The 21,917-nt window shown below is 42.9% G+C and overlaps 1 protein-coding gene across 1 annotated transcript in view; it reads left to right on the top strand.

The window, feature by feature from the left end:
* The window catches only part of DIS3L2 (DIS3 like 3'-5' exoribonuclease 2), a 190,175-nt gene that overhangs the window by 29,394 nt on the left and 138,864 nt on the right, over positions 1–21,917 (top strand). The window lies entirely within an intron of this gene.

Below are 21,917 nucleotides of genomic sequence, written 5' to 3'. Positions count from 1 at the left end.
TTTCGTGTCTGAGAATTTCACTAAGATCACTCTCTCTGGGTTTTTTTTTCTTTCACTGATCAAGCTCAGAGCCCTTTCAAACATCTGGATAGTTTTATCTTGTTTGTGGGTTTTCTTTTGACACCTCTATGCAAAAACAAAGTCCGTACTGCTTTAGTTGCTGGGAGGTGTAAGCTACGGTAACACAGGTTTTTACACGTAAGTGCAACAGAACTGGCAGAAATTGTTTTCCAAACATATTTTTGAGTTCTTATTGAGAACTTAAAGACTATGGTATATCTTTGGGACAAAAGTAATAATGAGGTCGATTCCAGCAGTGTGTGAACTGGTCTGAACAACTTTGGGCTGATGCTTTTTAGTTGTTGTAGCTGCCTTCTCTGCCTGTTGTTGTTTGAAGTTATGTGATTTTAGTCTTGCAAATGCAAAGTCTTAAGTCTGGTCATTTGCTGGAACTTCTACCATCTCTATTCAAATCTAACAGTAATTGAAATGATAGTTTGAAACATATTAGAACTTGTTTCTTCCTCTTAAATATGCATAAAATGAGTAAACCACCTAGGTATTTATTGACATGTGTAGGTGCTAAACTACCTTATGCAAAAGGCAATCATAAGTGGGATCTAAGATATCTATATACAAACAGGAAAGAGGTCTGCTGCAATCTTTGTAACCTCTGAAAACAAATTTTGAGGGTGAAAGCAAAATTCCTTTGATAGCTATTTGAGAGTCCAAATCAGGGTTCACTAAAGCTGTGATGATTACTGTATGTTTGAATCACTAAATCCATAGACGTAAGTTATCTTTTATGTTAGACCATTTCATATAGTTGGAAAAATTGAGTCGTTTGGGTGCTTAGATCCTTTGCCAGGACCTGCCAACACAAGGGCTTCTTTGTAGGCTTGATAAAGGTTGCCTGAGCTAGAAGCTTTCTCTGTGGTTTTCCATTTATATCTGGCTCTAAACAAAGATAATGCCTCTCTCTCTCTCTTATATCCTTATTCCTTCATATGTTTAATAGTAATGCACTTTTATGAATACAAGAGGAAAGGTTCAGAATATCCTCCCTGCCCTGGGCAAACGCTGTAATAAATAGAACCGGTGGAGAAGTGGTGTCTGACTGCAAGGAGACAATTCAGAAGACTTTGCTGTTTGTAGTGCGGTTGTGATTCTTCTTTGGTGAATTTAACCTTGCCAAATGAAGTAGCTGGACACGCCAGTCATGTTTTTCAGCCACACAGGTGCTATGTAGTCTCATTTTTTGTTTCTTGCCATCTGCGATGACATCCCTTTTCCCTGCTCCCTGAATCTCTTGGTATGTGCTTGTGTTTGTATTAGTTCGTTGGGAAAGGTGCCACTAAGTTGCACTGAAAGATATTGCATTCTGCCAAGTAATCCCTACTAATTAGTGGTAAACTGTTGCAACCTATTTTAGGTTTTTCCATTTGTTTAGTCTCATGCTGCTGCAAAGCTGCCACATAAGTGTCTTGAGGGTTTTCTCCTTCCCGTTGGGCCTTTGGAACAAGCTGAACAGCTTCAATCATTTCCTTGAAAAATGTAAATGTATGGCATAAGTGATGCTGTCAGAGGAGACTTTACAGGCTCTGTACCTATTGGTTTGTTGGGATTGAGATGTGCGTGCGCATCGTTTTTATGGTTCACTATTCCCAACCCATTCGTCTGTGCTCCACCAAGAGCTGAGCTGGGTCTTTGGCTGATAGATCCATGTCTTGCACAAGATGAAGTTGCTAGTGGGTCTGTACCTGCTGAGGTTCAAGGACTCTGGGGGCTCTGGGGGAGACCTTCCCCTTGCTGGTGGAGGTGATTCCGGCCATGGACCTCGTTGTGCAATGGGACACTGTAATGCTACATCTCAGCAATGGCAGGACTTGGCTTGGCTGGAACCTCCGTTTGATTTATGTGTGTAAATGGGAGGAAGGGGCAGAACCTGTGACTGGTAAAACTGTGGATTTTTAGATAGGGAAATCTGTGTGTTTGCTTGAAGAGTTGAAAAAGTTAGGAGCTGCCCTGTACCTGGTGTGGCAGAAATACTGGCTGGAGAGCAGTTTATCCAGGGATATACTGTGTTCTGCTGCACCTGTAATGGTGATACCTTACACAGGTATAAATGCCACAATGAAATGTAAGGGGATGGTGAAATACTCTAGAAGCCTGGCTATACTGTGTGTAATACCTCCTTGAGAGGGACAGCAGTATTTTCTTCCTCCAGCCCTCCCCTTCCTGGCTCAGCAGTGGGAAATTTATCAGGCTTGAATGTCTCACCATCATGTCCTTCCTTCCCAGCGTGTGCACCAAGTGCTTGGATGGTCCTCCTTGTGTTTATTCTATCCTGTCTTCAAGCTGCCTTTGCTCATCCATCCTCCAGGAGAGCCACTTGCTGTTCGGTGATGCTCAGTTTGCCCAGTTCATATTTCTGTGCTTACGGTTAGTTCTGATCGAGAGCCAACGATTCCAGTGTGGCACCACCGGCTCGAGGGAGAGACACTTTGTCCCTGAAATCTGTTCCCTTGCCCTCCTGAAGAAGGTGGCTGTCGGCTTCGTGCCTCATGGTGACCGCGTTCAGAGGGTGGATTTCAGAAGTTCCTCTCCTGTCCTCTTGTGTTACGTCTTGGGAATATTGAGGTGCTATGGCAACTTTCAAATATTTAGCTTTTGCAAAGTAAGGTATTTGACTTAGACTGTTTTTCCAGGTACTTAACCTACTCTTAGCGAATGAAGTCAGAGTATCGCTGCAGTCGACTAGACCGTCCTCTCCTTACTTCAAGCTGCAGGGCTTCCCTGAATTTGTGCCTTTATCTTCTGGAAAAACGTCATGATAAAGGGTCACCAGTGACAGAGGATTTACCTCAGACCTTGTCAATTATTCTGATGAAGAAGACAAATGGTGCTTTACTTCCTGACTGATTTTCACTGCTTTAACTTCCACTTATGGTTTCTTATTATATTTTATGGAGTTGAGCTTACATCAATTTCAAGAGCTTCAATTATACAGTGGCGTAATTACTGGAAGGAAAATAAATGTTGATCTGATGGTTACAGCAATATTTCTCAGGCTCATCAAGGAGGGAAGCGCCGTGTCAGTATAAATGATAAACCCAACCCATCTTTCCTTACAGCCTCTTTTTACTTTTACCGGCTGCTTAATTGCCAGACAGAATTTGTTTAATTTCAGTTATCTGCTTTGGTTTTTCTTGCAAGATGTAATTTCTTTGGTGGAGGGAAATAGCATAATAAGTCATTTGATATCACTTGGGGCTTGGATTCTTGGCCCAATCTCTGGTGCTTTTAGAGTAGTAGTTTATAACGTGGAATGTTTTTCATGACAACCGTCTCACGCATTGCATGCTATGGCTGCAATTTTAGAGTCTTAGTCTGAAAATAATACACGGACAAGGACTTTTTGCTGCTCAAAACTGCCGAAAGGGATTTTGGGGTCCAACCCCCTATTGCTTGCTATAATATGCGGGGGAGATGGCCAGTTCTGCATCTGCTTGCAGTAGCGATGTATTAAAATAATAACAACATATACTATATATGTATATAAAATAATGACAGAGTAACCTGCCAGTTGCTCAGAAATCAGTGCCTGTGGGTCGTATCTTTTGTTGTTGTTGTTTCATGAATCATTTCCTCCTCAGGTTAAAGTGCTCCTTTGCACTATTTTCAGCTGGTTCTTTTGATCTCGTCAGAAGGTCTTCAAGGCCAAGGATGTGTAATTCTTCATTTACGTACAGCGTGTGCTGCTGGATAATGGGTCCAGCATTTTAGTCACGAAGTGTCTGAAAGTGATAGAAATAGTAATTCTTTATAGCTCCTGAAAGCACATGTTCCGTTCAACACCGAGGTGTCAGATACAATACAGCGTGACGGGAGATCTTAGAGCTGCCTCTTCTCGAGCCATACATCACAGATAAATATTTAAATGCTTTCTCTACAGAAGACATAAATTGCAATTCACTTTTCCTGGCTGTGACCGTTGTTGGCATAATTACGAACAAATGCAGAGAAGGAACATTTTGATTCAAGCAGATGTCACAAATATGACCGTGTATCGCTTCAACAGAGCTACATATCCTGGCAAGTCACCACCTCTGACTGGTGGTGGAAACCTGTGAACCATTAGTTGTCCAGAGGGGATATGAGCTTTGGGTTTGTCCTGCTGAATAATTCACTTCCACCAAATTATTCTGAGAGTCAGTTTCTTCTCAAAATCTCCCAGCTAATGTAAGGATAACAGTCACTTAGGAGGAGATGGGATTCTTAGAGGGTTATCACAGCAATGCTGTTTGAGTCTAACAATCAAGAATGTTGTTTGGAAATATTACGTTTATAATACTAAAAAAAAAAAGCTCTGGAGAAGTCATTATTTAAAAAGTAAGTGTTCTGGCTCCATTTGAAAGCATTCAAACGCAATTCATGATATCCAGGAGTGAAGTGGGAAGTGGGAAACCAGCTAGGAAGATGTCCAGAAAAGCCAGGTTGATGGATGCTTAGGGAAGAAGGGTGGGTGGTGTGTGGGGGGTGTGTGTGTTGCTTTTATTTTTATTTATCTTTTTTTTAAAATAATTTTTATTTTTTAAATCTTTTAGTTTTGTTTTAATTTGTTTTGCTGTGGATTTAACACCAAGTTAGGCTGTAGGTTGATGGTAGCACAGGCGCTCCCTTCCCCATCCTGGAAAATCCCTACGCAGCACACATGGGTGGGACCTGGAGAAGCTTCATTAGGTGCTCACTTTGTGCTCGTGCCATTCTCCGGATGGCCTCACGTTCCACGCTGCTGGGACCGATGGACCTTGGCTGTGGGCTGGTGTGGCTCTTTCCAGGCTTGGCTTAGCTCTGAACTGGCTTGATATGGAATAGCAATACAGTAGATTGATAGCAAAAAAGCTGATTAAAAAAAAACCACAATAGGAAGTGTTGCTCACTGAGGCATATGTGGCATTAAATTTGCTCTTCCTGCAGATGTTGCTTTCACGTTTTGTTAATCAAATGTCACTTGAAGTGAATCAACCGACATCTTAAGACAGTGAGTTTTAATAGCAAGGCCTGGCATGCTTTTTATGGTATATAATGATAAAATTGCTATAATGATCTGGGTTGCTATATCACTATAATAATCTGAGATTGCCGTGGCCCGATGCTGCATTTATCCCGTGCCTCCCTCTGGATGTGTAAAAGGAGGAAACAGAAATACATGATTTTTGGATGTTGTGAGCAAACTTACCCTTGTGAAAAGGACCTTTCCTGTCAATACCTGCCTCTTTCTCTTTAGGAAAGCCGAAACAAGTTTTTGAACAATTTAATGTCCTTTTTATTCTTCTGCCTTCTGTGCTGGGTAAGAGTGATATTGCAAAGCAAGTTGTTTAGGTAGGAAGGTGAATTTCTTGCTGTTGACTGGTTGCATCATGTCCTACCAGCACAGAATTTTATTGCAGATGTAGTTTGGCTGCACAGATGCAAAATAAGATAAAAACGTTAACTTTAGCGCTAAATAAGTATTCGTCTCACATGTGGTCGCTTGTCATAGTCCCTGTGGAGCGATGGCAGATGGGTCCCTTGGGAGGGAGGTGACTTCAGGCTGAGATGCTACTAAATTTCAGTGCCTGTTCCTGGAAGAGCTTCATCTCGGATGGAAGAAAGTGCTCATGGGGGCATCTGATATTACTTTAGACTAGGAGTCAGGCCAGCATTTAATACCTCATCTCTGTTCCTTCTCACTTTTTCTTTTTCGTGGTGCTATTTTTTGGCTTTCTTGGTCACATGAATATAATCTAGTACAGCAAATTGTTTCCTTTAACAACTAGCTTTTCTTTAAGTGATTGTTTTAAACTCTATTCTTCCAAGTCTTCTGTAAATACACACACATCACAGTAGATTATTCTTAATCCAATCGCTTATGTAACCACTATCATTTTGGATTTTTCTTAGTTCTTGGTTCCTGTGGAATTAGTATTTCTTAGAACTGTTTGGTTTTTGCCAGTTTGGAGACTTATTTAATGATATCACATGAGTATTTGGAGCTCGTACCTTAAAAGAGAGAGGCAGAATACCTGTTGTTGTCATGGGGCTGGTTTTTGGAATGTCACACACATTAAATTAGCTTTTTATAAAAACACTTTCTCAAAAGACTGTCCAGATTTTCAATAGTCTGTGTTTCTTTCAGATTTACATAGTTAAGAATAAGTTCAAATGAAGTGGACTGATAGTAAAAAACAGTCCTATCTGGCCTAAAATTTGTAGAATGAATGTTATATTCTGGTTTTTTTTAAGGAGCTTGTACCCCTAATTTATCTTGATAGCTGGAGAAATGAAGAGCTACTGTGACGCCGAAAAGCTGTTAATGTTTAAAGTCCCCTAGGTGAAGTGGTTTTGGATTGTATCCTGAGTTCGGAAGAAAAGGAAAAGTGCTACTTGCCTATTTGCGTGTTTATTCTTGTTATCGGCTGGCAGAGAAGCAACAATTGGCTGTAGTATTTGCATGTGGTCGAAGCTACTGAGGTTGGCTCATAAACTATTTTCTCTTATTTCCTTAACTCATGTTTATTTTTCTTGAAGCCATAAATCAGAGGGACAAGGGATCTCGGATAGAGGTGGTTTATGTAAATGAAGAATTGCAGCGGCTGGAGGAGTGACAGGGCTTTTTCTACAACAGGATCTTTGGGGCGAGATGTGGGACCTCATTTATAACCACGTGGTTCCGGGAGATAAGGAAGATATTTGTCATCGGGGATAGGATGCCTTAAATTTGTTGTTGGCACAGGGTAATTTGTAACCGTCTAAGATAAAGTTGTCTGAAGCCTAATAGGTTTTGAATCAACGTGCCGCCAGCTTCAGAGGGCTGGGATGGGGGTTCCTTCTCCCAAACTCCGTTCCTGTGCCTTCCTCCAGATGATGCAAAAGATAACCAGGCTGAGGACACGTCCTATCCTCCCACTCCCTCCTCTCCCAGCTTTTTGACATTATTTACTATGAGGGGATTCCCTTCTTCTCAGATTTCTGAAGCTACACGCAAGAACTGGGAGCAAGTCTATTATTGGTGCGCTATCACGCAGAGGAATGTGCCCAGTGATTTATATGCATCAATAGCAATTTTCTTAACACTGCTAACATACGAAGTCTGTCTTGCTTGCTACTTGGTATTATCCTTCAGCCAATTAACATGCAAATCAATGCCCTGGAACCTCTAACTGCAGCAGCATCTTGAAGAATTGCAAGTGATGCTTTGAACCAAGTTTCTTGTTTAAGAGAAGCCACTCAAAACACTGAAAGATAAGTTAAAATTCGTCCCGGTTATCTTTTCCAACTAATTCCTCACTGCTTTGGTAGTCGTGTCATTTATCGATATGTGTTTGCTGATAAGACAACTGGTGTTTTTGAAGGTCCCAGATTCTATCTGCAGTTTAACTACCTGGAGGCTTTTAAAAAAGTTTTGGTAGCAACTGTAAGAAAATACTGCAGAGTAGACTGTTTCTCTGTTTCCTCACTGTTTCTATTGTTTTATTTTTGTTTTCAGTGTTCTATCACATTAGACAATAACTCCCATGAAAGTAGGTCTGTCTATGTCTCTTATGAGTTTTTTAGGTTTGCGGTACGCTAATGATTCATCCGTCTGCAGCTGTATCATCTCCTGGGGCTGAAGCATTTCTTTGTTTTTAGCTTTGTCTCAATTATTTGAAAATAGAGAGCAGTGCCAAAACACATACTTTTAATTGAGCGGCTTTGGAAGTGTGAAAATGAAGACTTGGCGTGATCTAATTAGCGCTTGTGTATTTTGGGTTGCAAAAAGTGACTGATGAAGAATTCCCCAGACACTGTTCTCTGTTCCGTCTGAAAAAAATCCTGCATAAAGGTATATATCCCGCTTAGTTCTTGTTAGAGCTTGGAAGCTTGACTCTAATGCTTTTGCTAATTAGCTGGCTGCCAGGACATCCTTCTGTTCTTGTCCTCCTTGCTTTTTGCTTGTTTGTTGGAGTGAGTGTTGGCCGTTTTTGTGGAAATCGGTATTTCATTTACTGTGGTCTCTTTAAATCCTCCGTGGCATCGTGTTGGCCAGGTCGCTGCTGTCTGGGGAAGGTCCCACGGAGCCGTGTGAAGTGGGAGGGTTATCTCAGCAGCTTCTCTTTCTTCCTGCCCTAATGGCTGTTCAGGGCAGTTCTGGTAAAAGCCTTTAGTGCTGTAGCTGGGTCACTCACCTCTATGCCCTCCTTGATTTCTTTTGCTGTAAAGTGAATTTCCTCTAGGGATTTCTCTCTCCTTTTGATATCAGATTGCCTGATTTTTAATTTTCTGTGCAGACCAGGTCTGCAGCCCCTTGTAGCAGCTACAGTGATGATCTGGCTTAAGTTTGGACTTGTAGCTCTTCTCCCCTGCCTATCGTACTGAAGAGATGCATAGGATCACCCCCGCTGCCCCTAGGTGAGAATAAAAAGAATTATAGAACAATTTTGGTTGGGAAAAGACCTTTAAGATTGTAGAGTCCAACTGTTAACCTGCCACTGTCAAGTCCACGTCTAAACCATGTCCATAGGAACCTCATCTACACGTCTTTTAAACACCTCCAGGGGTGGCGATTCAACCGCTTCCCTGGGTAGCGTGTTCCAATACCTGACAACCCTCAAAGTGAAGAAGTTTTGCTTAATATCCAATCTAAACTTCCCTTGGTGTAACTTGAGGCCATTTCCTCGGGCTCTGGCTGATGTTCTGGCTGAGCCGGGGGTGAGTGCTGTGCTGGCAAAGCCGTCTGGTGCTTGAGCTCCCCTCTTCAGACTGTGTTGTACCGTATAGACATACACAAAGCTAATAGATGGCCATTAGTTTAATCTGATTTAGTTCGGTAGCGATGCTTCATGCATAGTCATAGCACTGTTCTGACAGCATGGCATTGCTTTATCTCTCGTTCCTGTTGTTTTTTCCCCATATTCCCGAAGCTTTCTCTAAAACTGCTTGTTCTTTTTTTTTCTTCTTAGTTGTTGAACTGTGGATGTAATATGTTTATCAGCTCAGATTCACGTCTTGGAAACTTAATTTACCTTTTTATGTAATGCTTTATCAGTAACGCACGGTAACATTTCCTGGCAGGATATGCATTGTTAAAATCCATTTGTAGAAGAGAAAAAAAAACCCCATAGAAACGGATGGCTCCCCTCTTGTAAGGTTCAAAAGTTTGTGAAGCAAAAAAGGAAAATGTTCTTCATGGTACCTGACATCATTTTGGTCCCACCGTGCTGCTTTCCCATGGGGTGACTCCTATCAGTGGCCAAGATACAGCAGAGCCCACAGACGAGGTGTGGTGGCCACCGCTGTCAAGTCAAGGAAAGGCTGGGAGGGGAGCGCTGGCCTTGTCAGGGCTGTGTCTCCATCTGTGCAGTAATTTCCTATGAGCCGACTGGGACACTGGGCAGACTTTTTGTTAACAAAACCACTAACACATGTCAAAATGGATTTATCTTTTTTTTTTCCCTCCATTGTCTTTTTGTCAGTGAAGGAGTCAGCGTTATCCACTTATTCAACTGTCTGCCCTCCTGCTCCGGCAAAGCCACTCAAACCAGTTAACAACACTGATTTCTTGGAGATGAGTGGCTGATTTCAATGGCCTGGGAATGGTCCTGCGCCCTGAGGGTTGTATTTGAGCAATTAGCTGCTGTGATCATAAATAAACTGTTAGGCTGTGCTTCAGAACTCCAGTTCCCAAGCGCTGATTTCTGTTATAAGTGCTTTGTGAGAGAAAGAAAAACATTAAAACAAAAAAAATCTGCGGTTCTGCTGATCTCCACTAACAATGTATAATGCGTTCTGAGGGCCAGTGCTTGAGGGAAGGGCATTGTGCACAATGACAGACACCAACATATACATAACTCTCCGTGCAGGGCTTTTGTGGTACTAGGAAATAGAGCTCCCAATGCCGGCGTCTCACCCTCTCTGATTAAACACCGTGGTTTCACCAGCTAAGGATCGATTACTTCAGGAAGCACTAAGTATTTGTGAAATGCTCTTTCATCCAATATTTCACATCCGGATCCTTTTGTCTTCGCCCCAGCACCTTGGCAGGCTGGGTGTGCTCCCTCCTGGTGCCCAAATGCTGTCCCCTGCTCCTTGCCTCAGCCTTAACTTCTTATATGAAAACAGCTGCTTGCATAGGTTGATCCGTGTCATTTAGGTGAGGTGAGTGAATCCTTTACTGAGCAGCTCCGTGCCCTTATGTCTGTTAAAGAAAAATCTCTATCCTTTTGCAGATGTGGTGTGAGGGGACTCCTATGTCTTGGCTAGCAAGAAAACCGGGGAAATGCTCTTTGTTTAGGCTGCATCAACCATCTTTAGGGTCAAGTATTTTTCCAGCCGAGTCCATGGCTGGACGTACGGTACATTATAGGATTATGGTATTAAAAAAAAGTGATGAAAAGCAGGAACATGAAATTTTCAATTCCTTATGGGAAATGCTGTATTAGTTGCTGTCACCTTTTAAATTTTTTCAAGTCCCTTTATTTTCCAGGATTAGTTAGAATGGCATCGGAATAAATATCTTCCTGCCTGCATTGCATCCCCTCAGCTCTGAAATGAAGAATACTCTGGGCTTAGCAAACCCTCCACTCTTCCCCAAGATATACCAGGGCAAGCTTGCTTTATATCTTTAAAAGGTATATATAACCTTTTATTCGCGATAAAAACACCCCCACCCCCAGCATTAATTATCTTTGAGGCATAATTGTGAAAACAATCATACAGAAAACCTGTCACATTTTTCCAGCACAGTCTTCCTGATATTCTCCCTGTGCAGAAGTAAATACAGAATAAATGAGTGAGTTGAGAATAGAGAATCGCAGTTCATGTGTCTTTGATAAATGACAATGAATATAGACAGACAGGGATGATTTTAAAAGTTTTCACTGAAGAAGGTTTAAATCATGCCTGAATACATTACACATTACAGGATATTTATGCCTGTTTCAACACCATAGTTAAAGCTGAGGTTAGTCAACCTTGCTGTGTTACAAGCTTAGAGAACTGAGTGCAACCTACAATAAAACTTGCTCTGGGCAGAAAACCGACTTTGGAGGTTTGTTTTGAAGTTGGTGTTTTATGTACAAAATTTGGTAAGTCTATTCAGTGATTCTCCTCAAAGTAAAATACTGTGTGTTGAAATGGTTTCATTTCATGTTGTTGTACTTGTGGAAAGACTTCTGTGAAGAATTTTCTTGTAGGATGAACTTTGCAGCCGATGACTCCAGGACAAAAGGAAAGACCCAAAGTCTTTAGGATGTGTTTAAGCTTTTGGGGACTGCTTTGGAAAAGCTAATACTCAGTAGAAGCAGATACCTTTAGAAACTAGGGAGACTTCCTCTTCAGCAGTTGTTGGCATGTTAGACAGGAATGAGCCGCTCCCCGTGGAGGTCAAGAGTACATTGGTATTTGTGTGGCAATTTGTGACTGTTCAAGGGTGGCTGAAATTCCCAGGTAATGCATGGTTACATGAACTATAGCTTGCAAAGTTTCAAGCTAATATGTTGGAGTAACTCCTAAAAGTTCTGTATTTTAGTATTAAAGGAAAATAAGACAGACTGCATTGTGTATTGGGGGCTGTAGCACGCTTGTTTCACTGTACCTCTGTTGCAATATCCATATGTTTTATATGACTTGCTGTGAAATATTTATACAGGTGAGAACGGTGTCTATAGTGAGACTGATTTGTGTATTAATTTACCGCCATCTCTAATTTTAAAGCACCATAGCAACTTTCTTCTTTCCTTTTAGGTCAGGTCTCAGTGCTTTGAGAGCTTACTGGTCCTGGCTCATTGTTTTATATCATTGGCAGTTTTGAAGCTATTAAATGTTTATCTTTCAGTTGCAAACTCATCGCTTGCTTTGGTGCCATTTGAAGTGGAATTTGGTGGGAGCAGCTCATAAAGTCATGAATTGAGTGTTGTGAGAGTTGAAACCGGTTTCCATCCAGTTTTTGAAGTGTTGGTTTTATTTTTAACTAGCCTGCACTAAATGCTTGATAAATTGAGGGTGGATGGTCTATGCTGGTCAAAGGAAGGAATATGCTGTTAAGAAGTTATGAAAGCCATTCATATTGTAGAGCTTGGATAGAACATTTTAATTGTGCTCATAGGACTGTGCATAATACAGTAAAATAGCACAGGTGTGTTGTTACGGAGTGGGAACCAGTCCCTCCCAGGAGCTGGAAGAAACGGTGTGAACTGGTAGGTTGTCGATAACCTTTTGTATGTTTAACGAGACAAGTCTTTCCTTTTAATTGTTTCACTGTGAGCAAACGCTTATCACCGGATGTTTTTGGACTTGTATCCCTTTTAATTTGTTTTGGACCAGGGACTGTAAAAGCTGTTTAATCATCTGCAACATGCAGCAAGAGCTTGAACTTCAGCAAAGGGCAGTGAAGGGGGGACAGGGTTTCTGGGGGTGCTGATGCCATGGAGCAGTGCGTGTGTGCAGGGTATGGAGCAAGTGTTCCCCAGCTTGTTAGAATTACTCATGCAAGAGCTCCTGGTTCATAAAGTGCAACCCCCTGGTGTTATTTGACTCCTAGTACTGTGTAACTGGGGGGTTATAAAGTGGTTTATTCAGTAGTTTGTGGATGAGAACGGGTAGAGTGAAGTAGGAGAGTGTGTTCACGCTTCATCACTTCACATGGCCAATCTCTACCCCTGTGTTACCTCCTTCATCTGCCTTTCTCTCCGTGGATCCTCCGGTGCCAGGGCCCAGAGTGGCCGAACTGTGGAGGTGGAAGTGGTGACTTTGGGTCCCAGATTGAGAACTGGGCTTAGAATTTGGATCCTGAGCACAAACTGCTGTGCGAAGCGGTTTCTTCTTCTGCTAACAGTGTCGCGGCACACGTATAGCAAATTAGCAACAGCAATTAGCTTGAAGGGTGAACAGACATTTCAAAACGAGGCAGAGAATTTAAGGAGGTATTAAGCAAAAAGGAAGTGGAGGATTTAGTGTTTACTTGAGAGGGCATTAACTTGATTTTCACATGACCTCGAGGCAATGTAGATGCTTTGGGTACTAATAGTCTTTGATGTAGTAGCTGTCATGTATGGGTAGAATGGGAGTAGGCAAGTGGGAAGTTTGCCATGCCAGAGCTAACAAATACACTGGTTTTGCTGGTGAGAAAGCAAATGGAAGAGGTTTCCTAAAGCTGCGACTACCTGGGTAGGATCTGAGAACTTGCCCTTCTTCCTATTCTGTTTTATCAGCTTAAGGTGAATGGCGAGCCCTTGTGTTTCATTATTGGAGACTTGTCAGAAGAGTCAATTAACAATCCAGAGCATTTGGATTCAATGTGATAAAACTAATCATAACAAAAGTATTTCAGTGCCTAACTTGAAGCCGTGAAGAAAATCTCGTTATCTTAGGAGTGTGTGGATATGAAAGGGCTGACTTTTCCTTTTGTCACAAGATAAACACCAACTTGATTGGTGATTTGCAGAGCACGGTGCTGTTTCCAGAGGCTGCTTTCCAAACTTCCCTGTGATGAAGTGGAGCTGAGATTTAGTCCTGTCCCGTGTGCAGTTTCAAGAATATACTCCTCAAGGCCTCTTAAGTTACATGGCAGAAGGTGTTATGGAAACAGCAAGTTGAATGATACATAAATAATTGTGCTGAAGACAAATTGACTTTCTTCTCAGTTTTCTGGAGTAGCCTGCCTTTTTGCTGAGTGCAAATTTGCTTGCTTTTCCTTTTGTCAAGTTGCTTAAACAACTGTATTACAGTTTACTTTTGTAGATATTCTTGAAATAACTTCTTCCAGGTAAGGAAAACTGTTAAATGTCATCCCATACTTACTTTCACCCAGAGGGAAAGATTGAACAAGTGAAGATTGCTTTGAATTCAGCAGATTTGTATGAAGCAGCTTTGAATTTACTGAGCTTGTTTAAAGTGAAAGCCCAGCGTAGGTGCCTGTCTCAGAGTCCAATAATTGTACACAACGTACTGCAAGGGAGAGATACTCCCTTCCTTTTGCTAAAAAGGATGAGCGATCTGTAATTTATAGCACTGAATGTTTGCAGGTAGCACAGTCCAGACTTAGCGGTAGAGCCGGTTACCTTGTAAAGGTTCAATTTGATTTCCATGTCCTGTAATTTCTAGTGTTGAAGTGAGAGTTCTTGTTGGATGACTAACACATTTCAGCGCCGGTTAACGCGCTTCTGGAGACCCAGTGTTCTTCGTGTATTAAATGCTTTATTAATGACATAACCAGGTGTCAAGGGTCGTTCACAGTCACATGTTTTTGAGCCGCGCTTCTGAATTTTGCCGTTCTCAAATTCATTTTGCAAGCGTGTTGGATGGGGTTAACACTTGACACTGCGCTGCCTCCACATGTGGCCCCTCAGCACCTCGGCTTTGTGCCTCTTAACACAACTACGCGCGTCATTTCTCTTGTATTTCTACTTTGCATTTGCTGCGTGTTTGTTGGGAGAATTGGGAGTGTATTCAGAATATTAAGAGGAATGTATTACTACAGGTAGACACCGATTCTTTCAGTTTGGGGTATAACTCTTGTAGGCAATGTCACAGGTGGCTCATCACAGCTTTTGTGTCACCTGCGAGGTTCAGTGTGTCACAGCGTGCCGGCATCCATTCCATTCCTTGCTGGAACATGACATTTACCCTGAGGCGGAGAGGAGAACTCGTGGCAAGTCGTAGGGCAGAGCTTTAGTCTATCAGCAGGGAATAGCTGCGTTTTGTGTGACCGAGCATCACGTATACAGCGGTGGGCTTCATCAGACTTGGCCAAAACTGATGAAGCTCAATGTTAATAATTTCTGGGAATGGCCAAACTATTAGGATTTGGAAGCACAATTCAAAGATTTTTCCAAGGTAGCCTGTGCTGACCACTAGGAGAAGAGTTTGCCCAGGAGAAATGAGTTATAAAGTAATTCAAGACTTACTAAAAAAACCCTCTTGCTCAACCAGAATTTAGTGACCAAGGTGCAGGCTTTATGCTGCCATCACCAGTGCTGAACTCCCCAGTATTTTTTGTTTGCACCTGTTTTACTGATCTCATAACTGACCATTGTTACAGAATGAACGTGGAATTTGGTTGAGACGCCGACTTTTAGTTTTGGATGGAGTATGAACTCTATCACAATAATGTTTCTGCACTTGTGATTATGGGCACTGTCACTATTTCCATTATAAATTTCTGGATTTTTTTTTTAAAGGAGCTTAAAACTCAGTTGTAAAAATTTGTTCTCGGCAGAAAACTTGTATACAAAATCTCAGCTCGAATAAGGCTTTGTAATGAATTTTCAGAGAGGGAAAGAAAACCTGGAGTGCTCTGCAAGTTGAGGTTACAGAGGAAAAGCATACACTGAAATCTCTTGGTGGTGGTACCCGGCTTGTAGAGAAGTATTACAACAGAAACCTCCCTGTGTTAGTCCCTTGACCTGCATTATATTGTTATAATTCAATTTAAAACTTAACTTTTGATTCATTCTGTGGAAAAGCTTTTGATAAGCAGCATCCACTGCTAGGCAGGAGAAACAGACCAGAGGGTCCCAGGGGACTCCGTGGTGGTCAGTCCTGCTCAGTGCAGGGAGGAGGTTTTTAAATTGCTTGTTGCAAAGGTGAGATAGACCTTGTTTATGGTAACGGTAAATCTTATTCTGAAGGAAAGAAGTAAAAATATGCCATTGCTATTTACTGCATTTTTCGGTGCTGCGGGAGATGCTCAAAGACCATGTTTAATCAATGTATATTTTCACTGGCTTAAATAAACCTGAATATTGACGTCATGAAAACAAGCTGAGAAGCCTGGTGAAGGATGCTGATGCGTTTTACTCTCCTAATAAACACTGCTTCGAAATTTAATGAAGCATAACGTGTTGCTAAAGGTGAATGCAAGCAGGCTGAGCTGCAGACATTTCACTTGCGGTGCTTGGTTTTTAATAAGATTCGTCACGACGCAATGTGAGCAGATCCACATGACGCACATGCCAGCAGTCGTTTCCCTGCCACCATTTCAAGAGGAAACCTGGAGATACTGATTGTTTTCACTGTATGGAGAGAAAACACTGCAGCAATACATGTCCTCTGTAAAACGCCGAGCATCACCCACCTATGTCAAGAAGCATCTTTACTACACCTTGGGCCCCTAGTTTGTTTTAACTTCCATTAAGACGAGTTCCTTTCAAAGGCAGTATGTGTGTATTCTTGTTCTCATCTATTCCCTCCTGTTAATTTGTTTGATGTTAGCTTCCTAAAAGCTCTATGGAGCATTAACAACGTTGAAAACGTTTTGGCGCAGCCCTCGCTATGGTGTGTCCCTGGTTCTGACTGGGGCAACTGGGCACGACTAGAAAACACATAACCCTGGGAAAGCTGCATTTTTTCGGAGGTGGCGATGTATGGAACCTGCCCCTTTAATGGGCCTTTCCTTGTCTTCTTAGCAGGAGAAGACAGATGAGCCTGTTCCCCAGAGACACACCAGTTACTGTGTTCGTGTGCCTTTCCTTCCAGTTTGGCTTCTGTTGTGACAAGTTTGTGACTCTATTTTAGAAAGAGGTTAGTTCTCTGGTGCCATCGCTGTTGCTTGTGTAGAGATGGAGCTACGTGACAAGTCACAGCAGACGGTTTGGTATGGAGAGCACCTTGGTGAACTGGTTTTGGTGCTGGAGGTGAGCTCAATGAAGAAGTTTTTAATAGAAACTTAGGTTTCTGTTATTGTGATAGTCAATCTAAACACTTCAGAACCTGATAATTTGGTTCTAAAGGAGTTGACGTTTCATTTTTAAATGTTTTGATTAAGGTGATGATCTAATGAACTAACTAAATGAACTAATTTTGGGAAGGCATGGTTAACCAAATTGCCAAAAATTCTCATTAGTAAGCGCCTGAAACTTATGGAGAGGTAGCAATGCTATGGTTATAATTGCGGAGTCATTAATGTCTTTGCTTCTGTTTTGCTGTTCTAATGATATGCCCAAGTGCAATACAACAGAGTGATGTCTCAGGTCATCTTTAAATAGGAATTCAATAATTGCTGTGATTAGCGATAAGCCTGTTAGCTTTATGTGTAGAAGCAGGGATTGGATTCCTGCCAGTGACAAAAAGAAGTGATGCTTTGCTTTTGGAACTGTGGGACGTTTGTTTCCATCCTGTCTTAATTTTGCCTAGCAGCTGTAAATTAACGCTGCCTTCCGTTCATGTGAGTGCCCGCTGTGAACGCATGATCTGGGGCTGTGAAACTGAACGTGGTCTGTGTGGTTAAGCCTCAGTCCCAGGGTGGCAAGACAACAGAAAACCTCCCTCCATTCATGGAAAGCTAAGTGGTGTCTCAGTGTTTCTGATAAACCCCTAAGGGTTAAGTAGCTCTTTGAACCTAGGCGAAGTGTTTGGAAACATTAATCCTCACCTCTGCACATAAACCAAATATCATCCCCATTTTCTGAGGGGAGAAATGCCCCCCTTGCTTTTTCCGTGTCACCTGCCTCCTCAGCTGCATCAATGTGTTTTTCCTTGATGTGCTCTTGCTTTGATACCCATGAAGCAGAGCCACCCAAGGTCCTTCATTTATTAAAACTGTCAGGTATTTGTGTGTGTGGCTTTACCACAGCTGCTTTGCTATTTTCAGCTTTATTTTCACACTCGGACTCTGCCTTGCGAGCTGTGTGAAATTCAGCTGTAACATCTTCAGGACAGAATACGTAGCTTTGCCTGGCACAGTGTCAAGTAGCGAAAAACAGGCAAGATGGATTGCATGGCTTACCAAAAGTCGTGAGTGATTGAGAGCAGGATTATTTTCCTTATACGCTTCAAAAAGAATCTGTTGAGAGTCTAGGATAGATATGGAAGTCTGGGATTTCCTGGCTGTAATAGATTTAATAAGAAGGCAAGTCCCACCTGCGCTTTCTAGCTGGGCATTCAAGGACTCCTCTGTGCATTTGAGCGAAACAGTCCCTAAGTCAGGAAGCCCAAATAAATGGATTTGCAGCAGTTTTAGGTCACACGTGGGGAAAATTCCCTCTTTGAAAACACAGACTGTGTATTTGTGGGAGTCTTTGAGCAAAACGTGCTGCTGTCATCTCTCTCTTCTCCTCCACAGGCACTTTGGTTTTATGTTGCAGTGAGGTGCTGTGCAGAGTCAGAATTTGCTGATATCAAATGTGATCGAATAAGTTTGGCTCACAGTCTTCACTTCAGAAATGACTTTAAGGGACACAGAAAGCTCTGAACAGTAGAGGAAGCTGTTATCTTTCATCCTCACTGAATAATCTGATTTTCTTTTCCCTGATTTGCCAGGATTCTCTCCTCTAACTCCTTCCTTCTGCAGGTGGTTCTCTTCAGCCACAGCTGTCCCTGGGCATTGAGCCTTTTCAGTGCCCATCGTGGGGTGACGGGGAAGCTGCCGAATTCCCTGTGGTCTTGGTGTGCATGACTGGAACTGGCAGCAGCCCAGCGTGCCAAAATACAGCTTACCTGCCGGTCAGTTGATGTCTCAACCCATCTTCTAGAGGATGGAGTCGACCATAGTGAGAAGCCACTCTGGCAGATGGTACCTGCTGGCTCCTGTATGGAAAATGTAGTGTTAAAGTGGACTTCTAGTCTTCTGTTGCCAAAAGTCTCAAAGTTTCCTGGTGTAAGTCTCCAGCCCCTGTTATGAAATCCCTTTACCTTCACACCAAAACGTGACTATCTGCAGGGGAAGCGCTGATGGGTTTTGTGCAGTTTACTTCAGTATTATCGTGCTGGCGTTGGGGGAGGCGGCTGTTCTTGGTTGGAGCCATATTTTAATACAATTAAAATCTGATGTAGGAATTAACGTAGGTGCCGGTTTCCCTGTTGTGACAGGGTGCAGTCTGTAGGAGTAGGATCTAATTTTGCTGAGCTCGTTTGATGGGATTGAGTCAGGCATAGCAGGTTGCGCTCACTTTTGGCTTCTATGTCCTCAAAGGAGCAGTCGATCTCAATGTAAGCACAAGAACGTTCCTGCAGAAAATAGAATGAAATAAAGAAAGGGCGGTCCACCTGTTGACTGAATGCAGCCGTGAGATGGATGATTGGAAAGACTAAGGAGCTGAAAACTGTTTGAAGCGCTCCTGGAGTGGGAGTCTTGGTGATACTTAAGCAATGACTTGTTTAGGTTCCTGATGCTCTTCACCCACTGTGTGAATAAATAAGCTGACGGAACACACCAGTCAAAGGAAGTTCCCACTGGTGCTTATATACTCTGAAAACTTCCATAAATTGTTCTGTAATACGACAGTGTCCAATTATGGGTTTTCATAACAAGAGGCTTATTGGCAACCAGTAATGCAAGTTAACTGTGGAAATTTCTATTGCTTTTCTTGGCCGCCGTGCGCTTCCTGCACAGTGTGCGCTCTGTCCCAGGTGTGCCCTTCTGCGCTTTGAAAGTGTGTCTGAGCACGGGCAGGGCTGAGACCCCCGGGAACCGGCACTCGGAGCCCCAGCAAAAGGAACAGAAAAGGCAGGTGAGGAGCTTAAGGCATGAGCACCAACCTGTTAACTCTCCGGTGATTTGTTTGTTTCCTGCCTCGATGAGTTAAAGTGCTGATCACCAGTAAGACATTTTTGTAGACACGTGGGAAATGATTTTTACAAAGCTTCAAACCTCTATAGGCTTGGGAGGTGTAGGTGTGCAAATATTCCAGATAGCCCTTCCAGTACATTTCGATTAGTTTGCCGTGTCAACCCACTTTCCTCTTACGGGCACGTGCGGGTGCAGGCTTGTTCGGTTTATGAAATGTTGAATAAGTCTTCTAAGAGGATCACTGTTTCCAGGAAATATGTTTTTCATACATACTTGTATTGTTTAAAAAAAAAAAAGGCAGTAATGGATAATACTTTGGGTTAGCGCGAGCCAACAGTGTGGATTTGCTTGGCATTGCAGCTTTCAAATGATACACACTCAGCACAAGTAGATTCTTTTCTGATTACATGCAAGCACTGTGTAATAATGACATCTTTTAAAGTATATATTGATTCCTGGTATCGTCTTGAAGCTGCAAATAATCCAAAAGCCTGTCTGCTTCTTTAGATCAGATACGAACTAGGTGTTTTTCTGCAGTAGTTCGCTGAAAATGCAGTGATTTCAGAGAACCATACCTTCGAAGATGTAACCTTGCGTTGCTCTCTTTCTCTAATCCACCCCTCTTGAGTGATTTATTCTAGGGACTGTGCATCATAGGCTTTGTCCTGGCACCCACTCCTGTAGTGTTGCGGTGCCTGTCCACATCACCAGAAAAAGATGGCTGGGAGACAGTTGTTTAAAGAAGAAATTAAACCAAAAAGAAAAGAACACACATGCAAAGAAAAGAAAGCCAGTTCCAGTTAGTAGAGAGGGCTTTGCTGCCAGTGTGGATGGGGCATAATTTGATTTAAATGACTTTTGAAAAACAGTTCTCAAAATTGTTCCGTGCATTTTCCTCCTGGCTACTGTTGAAAATATGGAGCCGAATATTTTCTGTGATGTTTCAAACCAATATGTTCTGGCAAGCTCAGCGCTGGGCCCTGCGCGTTACGCTCTCGCTTCCAGTTCGCTGTGGCCTGGAGTGCAACGCGCGGCTCATGAGATGCACCAAAGTGGGAGGTCTTGCGAGGAGCAGGCAGCGCAGAGACCCGCGGTACAGGGAACATTTCGCTGGGGTCCAGCAGGGACGCTGCCAGTTTTAAGGGCCTCTTTTATGAAAAGGGTTTGCTCATAGGAACTGCGTGTGCCTCGTCAGATTTTGTGAGCGTGGAGGAGATGGTTGATTCCTGGGTGGTGGTAAAGGCTGGATGCTGAACTGGATCTTTTGTACCTCCCCGGGGCGGAACTTTTCTTGCTAGTGAGATTTGCTGTACAGATGAAGAGCTATGACTAAATATCACTGCTTTAAGCGTGACAACATATACCTGCATAAAAGAATAGCGTGTGGGTCGGGAAGGCTGGGGCATGAGGTGTCTGCCATTCCGCTTCTGCTCCAGGGACACCTGTGTTTTGGGGAATGTGCGTGGGAAGGTTCGTGCAATAGCAATAGGTATTCTGAAAATAGAGGCTGTTTTTTTAGCACCGAATCAAATCTCGGGGGTGGCAGAAAGTGTGGAACAAGTTTGTTGATCTGGCTATAATAATACTCAGCTCCTTGTAATGCGGTTGGGAGTCCTCACCAGGCTGGTTTGTCTGCAAAGGAGATTGTACAGCGTTCCCCACGAGCAGGCATGGGGACACCGTCCTTCCCATGTCTCCTTGACACCGTTACCCTCAACGTGTCTGAATACCACAGAGCAGCTCTGAAGTGTGAATCTCCTCAAGCCCTGAGAGATATCTCTCAGAGGAATTCCCAAGTAATCCTTGGGAAAGGTTGTTCAGACCTAGCAGGAGCCTGTTATGAGTCTTTACCAGCTCTGTTTTCAAAGCAACTCAGGGCAAGAAAGTCCACTTTGAACTCAGATATTTCATCTGCAGAGTGCTCCTGTTCGGAGTTTTGGAGTGGGGTGACCCATAGCACATGGGGAACAAAAGGCAGGAGCATACAGATGGAGCTGTGCGATTTATCCTGTTGTGAGAACCAGGTGAAATGAACCCAAGGGAAAACGGTCCTGATCCTTGGATGGTGTATCCTTGGGAGAGATGGGTCCGGGGAGACCACAGATGTGGCAGAAAGGAGATGAAGGCAGGAATAGGCTTGAGCAGAGACAGGGACAGAAGCAACTGTCTCCTGCTCGGTGATAATGAGGTGTTGATAAACATGTCTGGAAGCAAAGTGTGGGTGTGGGACGTGGGCCAGCAGGGAGCTTTCAGAGGCAAATGACAGGTCAGAGACCAGGTAGGGAGTGGAGATACATGGCGAGGAGACCTTTCTGGTTTTGGCTTTAGGATTCAGAAAGGTCAGTCTTGAGAATTCTCCCTTTTGATGCTTTCCCACTTGTTGTTTGGT

The sequence above is a fragment of the Nesoenas mayeri genome, assembly GCF_963082525.1.
Source record: "Nesoenas mayeri genome assembly, chromosome: 9".
Taxonomy (NCBI): Eukaryota; Metazoa; Chordata; class Aves; order Columbiformes; family Columbidae; genus Nesoenas; species Nesoenas mayeri.
This window is presented reverse-complemented; position numbering and strand designations above follow the sequence as displayed.